Consider the following 6,000-nt stretch of genomic DNA (forward strand, 5'->3'; position numbering starts at 1 on the left):
TTCTCCCATGCTTGTAACATGACCCCACCATCTAAGCCTGTTCGCCCTGACTGCTACATCTATAGAGTTCATTCCCAGTTTTTCTGTGATTTCCTCATTGTGGACACCCTCCTACCATTGTTCCCATCTACTAGTACCTGCAATCATCCTAGCTACTTTCATATCCATAACCTCAACCTTGTTGATAAGGTAACCTGCATCCATCCAGCTTTTGCTCCCATACAACAGAGTTGGTCGAAAGATTGAATGGTGCACAGATAACTTAGTCTTGGTACTGACTTCCTTCTTGCAGAAGAGAGTAGATCGTAGCTGAGCACTCACTGCATTAGCTTTGCTACACCTCGTTTCCAGTTCTTTCACTATGTTGCCATCCTGTGAGAACATGCATCCTAAGTACTTGAAACCATCCACCTGCTCTAACTTTGTTCCTCCTATTTGGCACTCAATCTGTTTATATTTCTTTCACACTGACATTACTTTCGTTTTGGAGATGCTAATCTTCATACCATAGTCCTTACATTTCTGATCTAGCTCTGTAAAATTACTTTGCAAACTTTCAATCGAATCTGCCATCACAACTAAGTCATCCACATATGCAAGACCACTTATTTTGTGTTCACATATCTTAACCTCACCCAGCCAGTCTATTGTTTTCAACATATGATCCACAGATAATATGAACAACAATGGGGACAGGTTGCAGCCTTGTCTCACCCCTGAAGCTACTCTGAACCATGAACTCAATTTACCGTCAAGTCTTAACTGCTGCCTGACTATCCATGTAAAGACCTTTAATTGCTTGCAAAAGTTTGCCTCCTATTCCATAATCTCGTAGAACAGACAATAACTTCCTCCAAGGAACCCAGTCATATGCCTTTTCTAGATCTATAAAGCATAGATACAATTCCCTGTTCCACTCATAACACTTCTCCATTATTTGCCGTAAGCTAAAGATCTGGTCCTGACAACCTCTAAGAGGCCTAAACCCACACTGATTTTCAACCATTTGGTCCTCAACTAATACTCCCACTTTCCTTTCAACAATACCTGAGAAGATTTTACCCACAACGCTGATTAAAGAGATACCTCTGTAGTTGTTACAACCTTTTCTGTTTCCATGTTTGAAGATTGGTGTGATTACTGCTTTTGTCCAGTCTGATGGAACCTGTCTTGACTCCCAGTCCATTTCAATTATCCTATGTAGCCATTTATGACCTGACGTTCCACTGTATTTGACGAGTTCCGACTTAGTTTTATCCACCCCAGCTGCTTTATTGCACTGCAATCTATTGGCCATTTTCTCCACTTCCTCAAATGTGATCCTATTTCCATTGTCATTCCTATCCCATTCTACCTCGAAATCTGAAACATTACTGATCGTATTTTCACCTACATTGAGCAACTCTTCAAAATATTCCCTCCATCTGCCCAAGGCATCCACAGGATTCACCAGCAGTTTTCCTGACCTGTCCAAAATACTTGTCATTTCCTTCTTACCTCCCTTTCGAACCCTGACATTACAATAATTTTGAAGAAGACATGGGTTTATAAAATTTAATTTTTTATTAATCTGGCTAGCACTAAAATAAACAGGTTTTTAGCATCTTCCATGAATTCAGCTACTGTTTCTTGAATTGTTTTGGGCTGTGCAGATATGTTTTGTGTCATCACATCAAAAGACTTAATTAATCTGTCACCTTCCGTATCCCTTAGATTAATTATAATAGGATGCACAGTGCAAGAGCCAGATGTCTGTTGGACTTTGGCATGGATAGTAAAAGAGTTATTTCACTAAAGTCCATGAATATGGTGGCAACCTTTACGTCAGATGATTCTTTAAGTGTTTTTGATTTCACCTTCAATGCAGTTTTCAAAGCTTTTTGTATTAGGAAATAGCAGTGCTGCTTTTAGACGGAACTCATTACAACTTTTTAACATACAGGCAGAGGTCGGGTTTTCACATGTAGGGCCTATCATTTTAAATGACACACTTCTTACTTTCTCCAAACTGTACTATATTCACTAACAAAATTATGTTCTGATGAATTGTGGAGAGATTCAGAGGGAGTATCAATAGCATCTGCCGATACAATTTCGGATGAAAACTCAACAAAGAAAATCCTGATTTAATTTCTTGATATTTGGTTTTAAAATTTGAATACATTTCGTACAAACTGTTGAAAAAGCAACCTTTATCCTACAATCAGTAAACTGTCCACCACTTTAGTAAAAATTTATTTGCTAGATCAGTTATCTGAAGTTTCGGTTCTTTCTTTTTGACTTTGGTTCTGTTTTGAAACAATTTTCTTTTGTAAAGATTCTGTGGTTCCATGCTGAGCATTTAAATGCCTTAAATTTATTTTGAATATTTTGTTGAGAACATTTCAGTGGCGACGGGGTAGTCAGCAACTGAATTTGTATTTTCTTTTTACGTTGGTTTAGACTTTTCCATGTGAAATCAACAAGCAAGTCTACATCACATCAAGATTTGTAGCTTTGGAAATATCCCAACATGTGGCAATCTAACATAATTACTGTAGTAATTGATGTTACCATACAATTTATGCATCCTTTAAGACTTTTGCTGTCACTCCACTCATCAAAATGAGAGGCTTTTTGCCCAGTTCCCATGCCCCATGTGTTAGGGTTGTTGATAATCCAAAAACAACTTGAACTTAACAATTTGCAGGGGATATTGTGCAATCTGTCGAAGTTACTGTTATTTCTCTACTATGTGCAGTATTGCTCAATACAAAACTGAATCAACTTTTTTTTTTTCCAAATACTGTTGGCTCAACCTGCCAATGAACACAGTTCTGCCACCTGCCCTACCTACTTGACTGCGGCTATGCAATCATACATTTCTCATCCTAACAAATAACCCCAAATAAAGACTAGTTTATTTTAACAAGTTTAATCAATTAAAATATAAGGTATGTCAAAAGGATATTATTCAGTGTCCTTGGAATTTTAACAGTTTATTTCACATTGTTGTTGTTGTCTTCAGTCCTGAGATTGGTTAGATGCAGCTCTCCATGCTACTCTATCCTGTGCAAGCTGCTTTATCTCCCAGTACATACTGCAGCCTACATCCCTTTGAATCTGCTTAATTTATTCATCTCTTGGTCTCCCTCTACAATTTCTAACTTCCATGCTGCCCTCCAATACAAACAAGATAAAATTTAAAAACCATTAATTTTTTACAGAAACAATACATAGCAAAATACCCACTGATTTTATTGTGATGGTGAAGCACATTTGTTTAGCAAAGTAAAAACTCAAACGCATGTATACATCTTTACCTCTCTTGATTGTTGAGATTTTTTTTCCTACAACCCTTGTGTACTGTATACAACCATTCAATTTTATATTGTTTGGGTGGTAATTAAGATAATAGTAACTTATTTTGAAAATGTTAGAAGTGGCAGATTCCTGCAATCACACTAATAGAAACAAAAAACTTGCTCTTCTATAGTACCAAGAAATGGTGAGTGGCAGAATGCTAAAACATGGTAGAGTAAGTAATTACATTGGGGGAACACACAGCCACATGGTGGTACAGGTGGTTTTCCTAACCTGAAATCATTGATGAGACTGCGTTAGCGCGACCTGTCTTAAACAAAACTAGTATTACAGCCTTATTCTGGATACAGCTACTGATGATTTACTGTGGCATGTAACATAGCGATTACCCTTCGCAATTAGGCCCAAGCACTGCATGAGAATTACGTATAATTACGAACGTGGTAATGTAGATAAGCTCTCATGTTCTCATCTCTCTTCAACTTTTTAAGAAACCTACAAGACATTTGTTCATAATTTCTTTCCATGGCTCCGGGTGAAATTTCTAAACTGCGTATGTCATAGGTTTTCTTCCATACATTGTGCAGAAAAGCTCAACACCAGGACAGTGCGTCTAACAAAAACTTATCTTATAGCTCATTAGACAAAAGCTATAACCGAACTATTATGCCGAGTTAATCTAAATTAATCAGGCTTGACTGTACTCTATGCGAAGACGCGGTAGACTTAAGTTCCTCACACACAAATAAACTTCACATAAATAAATATGATCGATTCAATTATTTACAGGCTATTTCATCATTCGAAATAAAATAATCTGCAAATTGAACACAATGGGCGAACTTCCCATACGGTAGCAAATTTCATTCTATAATATATATTGTTACACTACACCAACCAATTAAAAACATTGTCGTAATGACATCAGTAAGCTAGTTACCTATATAGTCAAACTATTTAACACTCAATAAGATCGAACTTGTACGCACGAAACACCTACAATAACAGGCCGCACTTTACTCAAACACTTCGCAGATCACAAACAGCTAAGCTCCCGCTCTGTTACTCTTCGACGCTCCTGTTTGTAGCCAGCCACTGCGCTAGCAGCACAGCAGCGCGCCAAGCGGTCAGGATGTTAAACATTTGAGTCTGGTATCTGGTAAACGCGGAGCATTTGACTGAAACCACACAGAATAATCTTAAACTGAAACATGGTAAAATGAATCTGTATGGTAACAGAAGAACTGGAAGAAGCAGGAATAACACAACTTGATATTCCAGACAGAAAAAAAATTAGGGAGCAAGGTCAAGACTGGAAAGTCTTGTGCGACTCTGGCGTGGCGGAGCGGGGAGGGGGGAAGGGGGCGGGGCCTAGACTAAAATTGCGATTTTTTATACAACTGAGTTTCGAAATCTGTTATGCCATTTAAAGATGACGCAAAAAAACCACGGTACTTACTATGTTCCAGAGAACTGAAGGTTATCCAATTGCTTATAGAAGTGTTTCCAAATTTGTCAGTTTACTTTCATGTAACATGGTTACTAAGAATTCGTAACTGGCGAGGGATTCTAGAAATTACAGACTATGTTTAACACAGGGTACTCTTCAGTTACTTGCGTATGAGTGCATGCAATGCTCATCTGGATGAACTTAAGGTCTGACCCACTGCAGAAAATATTCCAGCCAGGAAAAGGTGGACATAAATAAATAAAATTCACAAGTTGACCGTACCTGTGGTCAACAAAAAAATCCGACATACTTTGTGAACCTATGGGTAGAACTGGCAAACCGTGAGAAGGTGAGTAGGGTACACAGAAACGAAAAGATCTTTAAGAAAACTGATTTCGCGAATGTAGTTGGTAGCGACCGAAAGAATCAGAATTCCCCTCATAACACATTCGCTAGGCCACCGTCCGCAGAACTGTTGTCACAGTCATAGTGCTAAGTGAAATACTGGGCAAAAGTAACTATACTGTACGATTTTAAATTGTGTAATGTGTCACTTTATTAAATTTGTGATGATTTGTTGGTGTTATAGTTCTTAAATCAATCGTATGGCAAATATACTTTTCAGTTTTCGGATGAATGATTTTCAGGTGCTGCATTTCTCTGAGACGCAATTTCTTGAAAGTTACGCTAAAGGGAAATACTAAGAACAGATCTATTTGCTTTTCTTACTGTGGCTTTTCGTCTGAAGGCTTATAGCTGAAACAAAGATATAAATAAATTGCACTGGTCAAAAATGAAAATTTTAAATAAATAAGTCCAGCTGATTCTTGTGTACTTGCATCTGCAGAATCAAAAAATTAATTCAGAAGTCGTCCATCACCCACCATTTATTTTGTAAAAAAAAAAAAAGACTCATCTTTATTAACGTAAGCCGCTAAACGCAGTGATGACAAACCCAGAATTGCCTGGGCTTTCATTTTGCCACCAATACCAAACATTAACTGTGTTTGAAGTCACGTATCGAAAAAAAAATTATTTTCATGTATTCCTGAAAACGACTTGGAAATTATGAAACAGTTGTACAGAGCAACATGCATGATGTACAAATGTTTAAGAACAGTTTCCAAGTAAGAGATCCCGAACAGTTTCTAAACGCTAGGCGCAGCTGCTTTCGCGTGTCCACAACGCCATTTTTTAAACGTCTCTGTGGCTACGGCCCTTCATAGCTATACAGCCTACTACTAATA

General features: G+C 37.7%; 1 protein-coding gene across 3 annotated transcripts in view; it reads right to left on the reverse strand.

The window, feature by feature from the left end:
• Positions 1–4,479, reverse strand: part of LOC126266666 (protein maelstrom homolog) — a 110,687-nt gene extending 106,208 nt beyond the window's left edge. The window contains exon 1 of one of the 3 annotated variants that reach the window (XM_049971083.1): positions 4,244–4,479. The gene's annotated coding sequence lies outside the window, so the exon portion shown is untranslated. The remainder of the gene's footprint in view (positions 1–4,243) is intronic. The other 2 variants (XM_049971085.1, XM_049971084.1) reach the window with 2 other exon arrangements.
• Positions 4,480–6,000: the final 1,521 nt, after the last annotated feature.

This window comes from Schistocerca gregaria, chromosome 4, assembly GCF_023897955.1.
Source record: "Schistocerca gregaria isolate iqSchGreg1 chromosome 4, iqSchGreg1.2, whole genome shotgun sequence".
Classification (NCBI taxonomy): domain Eukaryota; kingdom Metazoa; phylum Arthropoda; class Insecta; order Orthoptera; family Acrididae; genus Schistocerca; species Schistocerca gregaria.